This window comes from Tamandua tetradactyla, chromosome 6 (assembly GCF_023851605.1).
Source record: "Tamandua tetradactyla isolate mTamTet1 chromosome 6, mTamTet1.pri, whole genome shotgun sequence".
Classification (NCBI taxonomy): Eukaryota; Metazoa; Chordata; class Mammalia; order Pilosa; family Myrmecophagidae; genus Tamandua; species Tamandua tetradactyla.
Genome location: NC_135332.1, coordinates 166,253,405 through 166,261,975, shown reverse-complemented (window position 1 = coordinate 166,261,975; position 8,571 = coordinate 166,253,405).

Below are 8,571 nucleotides of genomic sequence, written 5' to 3'. Positions count from 1 at the left end.
TACCAAAACTGGGTAAAACACTATAAGACAAAAAACTATAGGTCAATCTCCCTAATGAGTATAGATGCAAATATTCTCAACAAAAGACTAGCAAATTGAATTGAACAGCACAGTAAAAGAATTATAAACCACGACCAAGTGGGGTTTATACCAGGAATGCAAGGGTCATTCAACACAAGAAAATCAATCAATGTAATACAGTAATTAACAAATCAAAAGGGAAAAATCACATTTTCATCTCAATTGGTGTCAAAAAAGCATTTGAGAAAATTCCACATCCTTTTCTGATAAACACACTTTAAAAGGTAGGAATCAAAGGTAAATTTCTCAATATGATAAAGGGCATATATGAAAAATCCATAGTCAGCATCGTACTCAGTAGAGAGAGACTGAAAGCTTTCCCCCTAAGATCAGGAATGAGACAAGGATGCCCACTGTCATTTGTGCTAGAAGTTCTAGTTAGAGCAATCAGGCAGGAAAAAAGAAATAAAAGGCATCCAAATCGGAAAGGAAAAATAAAACTTTCATTACTTGCAGATGACATGATGCTATGCTTGCAAAATCCTGAGAAATCTATGATAAAGCTGCTTGAGCTAATAAATTTAGCAATGTGGTGGGATAATATGATTCAAGTTCAAAAATCAGTAATGTTTCTATACATAAGCAATGACCTAACTGCAGAGATAATTAAGGAAAAAAATCCATTAAAAATAGCAACTGAAAGAATCAAGTATTTAGGAATAAATTTAACTAGGGATGTAAAAGACCTAATACAGAAAACACCATAACATTGTTAAAAGAAATCAAAGAAGATCTAAACAGGTGGAAAGGCATTCCCTGCTCCTGGATAGGAAGGTTAAATGTAGTTAGGATGTCAGTTCTACCCAAATTGATCTATAGATTCAAAGCAATACCAATCAAAAATCTAACAACCTACTTTGAAGACTTGGAAAAGCTAGTTATCAAATCCATTTGAAGTGAAAGAAACCTTGAATAGCTAAAAATATCCTAAAAAAGGAGAATGAAGGGGAAGATTAACACTTCCTGATTTAAAAGCTTATTATAAAGCCACAGTGATCAAAACTGCCTGGTGTTGGTCCAAAGATAGAGGTATTCCCCAGTGTAATCTAATTGAGAGTGTGGAAGTAAACCACCAAATCTATGGTCAACTGATATTTGACAAGGCCCCCAAATCCACTGGCCTGGAACAAAATAGTGTTTTCAATAAATGGGCATGGGAGAACTGGATATCAATAGTGAAAAGAATGAAAGAGGAGCCCTACCTCACACTCAATACAAAAATTAACTCAAAGTGGATCAAAGACTTAAATATAATGGTTCAGTGGTAGAAAGCTGGCCTTCCATGCAGAAGATCCTGAGTTCGATTACCCGTACCATGAACCGATCCCCCCCCCCCAAAAAATAAATAAAAAACCTAAATATAAGAACCAGTACTATAAAACTCCTAGAAGAATGTATAGGAAAACATGTTCAAGACCTAGTAATAGGAGGTATCTCCTAAACTCTATACCTAAAGCAGAAGCAATGAAAGAAAAAAATAGATAAATGAGAACTCCTCAAATTCAAATTTTTTATGCCTCAAAAGACTGTCAAAAAGGTGAAGAGGCAGCCAACTCAAGGGGAAAATATATTTGGAAATCACATATCAGATAAAGGTTTGATATCCTGTATATATAAAGAAATCATACAACTCGACAACAAAAGAATAAACAACCCAATTAGAAAATAACCTAAAGATATGAATAGACATTTCTCTGAAGAACAAGTACAGATGGCCAAAAAGCACCTGAAGAGATGTTCGCTTTCTTTCGCTATAATGGAAATGCAGAACAAGATTACAATGAGATGCCACCTCACACCTATAAGAATGGCTGCTATTAAACAAACAGGAAATTACAAATGTTGGAGAGGATGTGGAGAAATTGGGACATTTATGCACTGCTGGTGGGAATGTATAATGGTACTATGGAAGACAGACTGGTAGTTCCTTAGAAAACTAAATATCGAGTTGCCCTAAAACCCAGCAATACCACTACTCAATGTACACCCAGAAGAGCTGAAAGCAGTGACCCAAACAGACATTTGCACACCGAGTATTCAGCATTATTCACAATGCCAAAAGATAGAAACAATCCAAGGGCCCAACAACAGACGAGTGGATTAACAAAGTGTGGTACATAACAAGATGAATGAACCTTGAGGATATAGGCTGAGTGAAATAAGCCAAACACAAAAGGATAGATATAGCATGATTTCACTGTTTTGACCTTGGTAGAGGTTAACTCAGAGACTTAGAAGAATATAGGGGACCCAGAGATACACAGAAGGTAATGGTTAGCTAATAAGGTTGAACTTAAATTTAAGGAAAGGGATAGAAGTGGAGGCAGTTCATTAATGGGTGTATAAGTAATATTGCCATATTGAAGGTGAACATGATCGAAAGGGGTGGTATAGAGCCATATATCCCACCAATTAGCACCACAAATATAAGCAAGCTCTTGCATGAACTACTTCAAAGGTATGAATCTTGTACAAAGAGTTTATAACATTGGGATATGGGGGAAAACTACTATTGCATGCTATGGGCCATGTTTAACAGGAAGACATCAACAGTATGACAGCAATCCCAGGAGTAAATAATGGAGTAGGGAGGGGAGGACAAGAGTTTGTTTAGGGGAGGTTTGGATTTTCTATTTGGTAAGGGTATGTTTATTGATTATTTTTCTCTTGGGAGCAATGAAAATTGTCTAAAATTGAGACTGTTGATGATTATACCACTAAGTGAGGATAATAACATGGCCTGTTGACTTTGGCCATTATACATGCTGCCCAATGGATGGAGGTGGCTGAAGGATACAATGACTGGGAAGCAGAATGGCGCACTGCAGTATATACATGTGCTAGAATACTGTGCTGCTACAGAAAGGAACGAAGGCATGAGGACTGCAACATTATGAATGAACCTGTGGGACATTAATGTGATACAAAATTAGCTAGAAACAAAAGAGCAAATATTGTGTGGTCTCATTTAGAAGATACTTATAAGAAAATTGGGACCTAGATTTCAAGCTCTTATACCAGTCACATTTAGTCCAGAGCTGTAATTGTCATTTCTAGATTTCGAGAGGCTCTGCTATATATGTACAACCAGTAGTTCCCTGGAACTTTGGGTACCTGTGTGTAACCTAAGGCTCAGAGCAGTTCTGCAGTTCTGAAAGTCAGCATGGCCACGTACAGCAACTGCTAAAGAAATTGTAAAAGAGATCAGGCTTCAATTAGAGACAGGAACGAAGTTGATTGGGTTGGGACTAAGGTAAATCAAAATACAGGTTTAAGGACATTGTCTATATTTTTAGAACTTCTGTGAGACCAAAGGAAGTGAGGTTTATTTTGTCCAAAATCTAAATTTTCTGTAACACATAATCTAACTCAACCAGTCTGGACAGATCATTTCAACAACCCAAACACAGGGAGCCTAAAATGGGAATGAAGGCTTGTAATTCTCTATAGTTTAATGTAATTCCCAGATACATCCCAGATTATTATGTTAAGCAGATAATTTAAAAGTATCGGCAGAGTCCCTTGAGGGAGGGGAGAAAAAACAGAACTATTAAACTTTACCACCAGGGAAACCCTTGATTCTATCTCAAACATTTGGGACTTCCAAGTCAATAGTCCAAACCCTTGATCTTGAAGTTTTTTCCTTGTGAAGCTTATTTATGAGTCAGAGAAGCTAAGACTACCTATAGTCATGCCTTAGAGTGACTTTTAGAGGACCTCTTTTGTTGCTCAAGTGTGGTCTCTTTCTCTCTAAGCCCAACTCAGCAAGTAAAATCATTACCCTCCCCCCCACCCCCCATGGGACATGACATCCAGGGATGAAAGTCTCCCTGGCAACGTGGGATGAGCCTGGCCCTGGCACCATGGGTCCGACAATGCTGTCCTCACCAAAAGGGTGAAAAGAATTATAACAAATAAGGTATCAGTTGCTAAAAGAGACTCTGGAGGTTAATTTTTAGGCAAACTTCAGTTAGATATTGCTATTTATCAAAGTTTGCCAAACCCTAACCAAAACCATTCCTGCCAACCCTAAAGAACACCTACAGCTTTATCTGAGACCCTGACAAAGGTTTCCTGCACAATGATCATTTTTCAGAAACTTACAACCTCCAGATGGGATCCTAGGCCAGATAAATCCTGAAACCCCAGCCTCTCCAGAGCATCAACCAGTTCCATCCCTCTATCCCATATTATTGACAGCTCCTTCCAATATGAAAAAGTTAGAATGGGCATAACCCAATACCTCTAAAGATTGGGAGAAAGATCAAAGGAGGAGAAGTTATAATAGAGAAGATAAGCTTTAGCAAATGACTGTAACTGCTGAATCATTATGCATACTGATATTTCTTTTAGTCTCCAGTGTCTTGGAGCAGCCAGAAGGCAAAACCCAAAATTGTGGAGCTGTAATCCATATAAAACTCTGAAATCTGTTCTATAACTACTTGTTACAATATACTTTGAAATGTATTGCTTTTCTGTTTATATGTTACTTGGTGCATACACACACACACACACACACACACACACACACACACACACACACACAAAGAACATGGCTTTCTGGGGTATTCAACAGTTTCAAGCCAGTACACACAGCTAAACTAAAATTTATTTAGCCAATGTTTGATTCTTTTCTTCTTAAATTTTTCTAAATTTTCTGCTATAAGGTTTTGAAATTACTCTCTAAAAATCTTATCTTGTTATTTTTTTTGAACAGACCAATGTTCACTTACAGACCTAGTAGTGAATCTTTCTGAAATCGAGTTAATTCGCAAAGTGAGACATTTATATATATCCTTGCTACTTTATCATACCTTTCAAGATTGTCATTATTAGTAACGTGTACTCAAGAATTTTCCTTTTTATTACATTCACTCTGGTTAGAAGTCTGGAGAGAAACAGACAGTGTGTTGGGACAATTTTAATCAATTCTTGGAGAAACTCCGCACCCAGGAAATGAAACACAGAGACCTTTGTAGAGAAAAAGATCATAACATAAGACATTTATTTTTTGTATTTGCTACTTATTAAAACAAAAGAGTAATTACTTATGAATCTATTCATAAAGCCAACAATTTTTCAAATGGTAGGTTTAGTAACATCAATTCATTTTTTGTTTTTATTAGCTTTTAAGAAATTATTCAAGAGATATATCTACCTATAGATATAGAAATATATTTTCAATTGATCCCAAATCCTCTTCTCACATGATCTAAAGTGGCTTGACTAGTCACTAGGGCATGAGTTATAACTTTTTGAGGATTTCAAAAGTCAATAATTACAGCTCTAGCCCTCAGCAAGAAAACCTAGAAATCCCTGAAGACTGAGGATTAGGACAATTAGATTTCCAGAGTGATCACAATATAATACTCAGTATTGTCTACTCCAGTTATCAACAAAAAAATTACCAAACATACAAAGAACAGGACATAATGGCCCAGTACAGGACAAAAAAAATTGAAATAAACTATCCTGGAGGAATCTCACTCATTGGAATTAATAATCAAAGTTCTTGGACCAGCTCTCTTTAATAGGATCATTATTTTGTCCAAAGAGCAGAAAGAAAAAGAATGAAAAAAAAAATCAACAAAGCCAGAGGACACCGTCAGGCATGCCAACACATGACTCATAGGCAGCCAAGGAGAAGCCCAAATAACGCAAGCCTCCTTGAGTCCTACCTCCTTGTTGAGGCCATCACTTCACAATGATATTTTCCCCCCTTCTCAATTCCCACAGCACTTAGCGACGGGATCATTCAGTGAGAACTTTTCTTGTTCCTAATCTAGAAATATGTCTTATCTTCCTAACGACATGCTTTTACAGTATAAGAATCACAATTTACATCCTGAATTCCTCATGCCCTAGCATGTGAATTACACCCAGGAGACCTCGAAATATATTTCATAGTGCTGATGACAGTGACAATAGTGCTGATTTGATTACTTCCCATTATTTCAGATGCTGTTTATTTAATATAGTTTGAAGTTTATCTGTTGTTTAAAATCTTGTAATTTGCTCCCTTCTAAATTATTTGGCATATTGGTGTTGTGATGGGTCATTTTGGAATTAGGGTTTTTTTCCTATTCTCTAATTTTATTGCCCTTTTCAGAAATTGAAAAATATAATGATACCTGGATTATAAACAATCTGGATTTATGAATACTGGATATTAGAAAATAGAGACCATGATATCTGTACCTAATTTCCCAAATCCTAACTTTTTATGGAGAGCCAAAGGCATCAAATAAAATTTCTAATAAACAAAAACTAAATTAATTGTAATTTTCATTCAACCCAGACCAAGAGGAAAAAGTATAAATAGAAGCTACCCCTTGGATTCTCAATTCGGGTGAGGAATTTAACTCTAGATGGATAATTTAACATGTAATAAGCTAAGCTTAGAGCTTACACAGAAATTTCTTAGTTGCATTAATATGTTAAGGAAAAGTAAGGTAGATTGGTAGAAAAAGTCATATGTTTTCAAAAGCTGAAGAAATCTGACAATTTGCAGCAAGGGCTAAAGTTCTAGTTATGAATGTATGATTTAAGCTTCCCTTGGGAAACAAAAGTAATTGGCCCCGATAAAGTTCAAGCTGAAAATAATGGTTTATTTCGTGTGTGTCATCTTAAATACACTGCTTTTCACATCACTATTTACTTGCTACATAGGAATAAACTGCCATAAAACAACACAGAATGTAACTTTACTTGACTTAAAAATTTATTTTTCATGAGTCTCAAGTTGGCTAGGAAATTTTGGTGAAATAAAATGTCAGGGTGTGGTCCCTTTGTTGCTATACTTTCTTTTTTAAAAAACTTCTACAGGAGTCAGCCAGCAAGAGAGGGCATGCTCTAAGACTATCAGGACAATTGCTCTTAGGTAAGGAAATTTATACTTACTTCCTTGCTTTGCTTATCTATCCCATTGTGACCTGACAGTGAATTCTCAATGGGTGGTTAGAAGCCTAAGGACTCTTTGGAATTTTCTCCTGTGCTAAGTGTTTACAATCTGACTTTGCCTCTGCTTCTCCTTCAGCCAGGAGTGAACATTCACTTGGAAGAGTTAACACAATCCAGAGGTCACCAGGATTTTGTCTCACCCAGAGGAGGGGCGGTCTTCCCATTCATTTGGGTCGGATGATTTCACAACTGCAAACACATGGGGAGGTTACAAAGGCTGTTTTGCTGCCGAGTATTATTTGAATCAATTCCTTTACTATCCGTCTGGTGATTTCAATCTCGTATGAGTACATTGAAGCTCCAAATTTTATCTCCTTTTCCCCAGAGGAGTAATAACAAATTTTGATACCCTATAGAGTAGAAAAAGCATACTAGATATTTTTAAACAAAAACCGCTCTACAAATTCATGCATTTTGTAAGTTTCAAAGTAGGTCTGAGTCCTCCAAATGCAATAAGCTCTAATTGTGTTCCATGGACCCCTCGGATTCTATCCAGCTGGATGGGGGTAAAAGCTGACATTTGTCAGTGTGGTGGCCACCAACTACAGAGCTGAGAAGTGAAGGTGTTTAGGGTCAATGTAGTTCTTGACAAATCTGGAAGCCAGATTGGAATGAATCTTCATCCCCTTCTCAACAAATCTCTTAGAAGGAAAATTTTCGTAGAAACACAGTGCCAAGAAATGACAGAAATGAGAGCAAGTAAAGAGGGAGGAAAGCGAGGATGGGATGGAAGAAAGATAACGAGCACTTGCTTTTAATTATCAGTGATTGCACATGATATAGAATATAATTTTTTCCCAGCAAAAATTCCATTCCTGAGATGGAAATAAATTGCTTGTGTTAACCAGGGGCTCCTACTCCTTCCCCTTCACTGCACTTGCCCTTCCTGTCTCTCCTTCCAGGGCCCACTGAGCTCACGTATCCTTGTCTCCCATAGCTCTGGGTGACTGTTACACTTGCATTCCCTAAACACCTATGAGGTTGCAATGCAGCCTAGGTGATATCCTACAGAGCTTTTAAACACCGAAGTTCCCAGGTCACAAGGGGAGAACAGAGAGCCAAGTTCAGGTTTACTTGAAGGCAGAATGTAAACATGGAAATTTAATTTTTTTGATGTTAACAAATATTCTCACACAGTTTATAGCCATGACTTATCCTTATTAAAATGATAATATATTTTGGAAATATGATGCCTTAAGATCTTACCTAACATTTGCAATTCAACCTCATCTAGATACTTAAACCTTCATGTATCAAAGCATAGTGAATGTGAAGTTCAGAAAAGGAGATTTAATAGGTGTTTGGGGAAAACAAGCGTAACAATCACCCAGAGCTATGGGAGACATGGATACATGAGCTCAGTGGGCCCTGGAAGGAGAGGCAGGAAGGGCAAGTGCAGGGAAGTGGAAGGAGTAGGAGCCCCTAGTTAACACAAGGAATGAGGCTGATTCAAAAATGTACATTCAATCTGATAATCACACTAACATCATCTCCTTTAATTTATTAATACTTTTCCCATCATATGTAGCC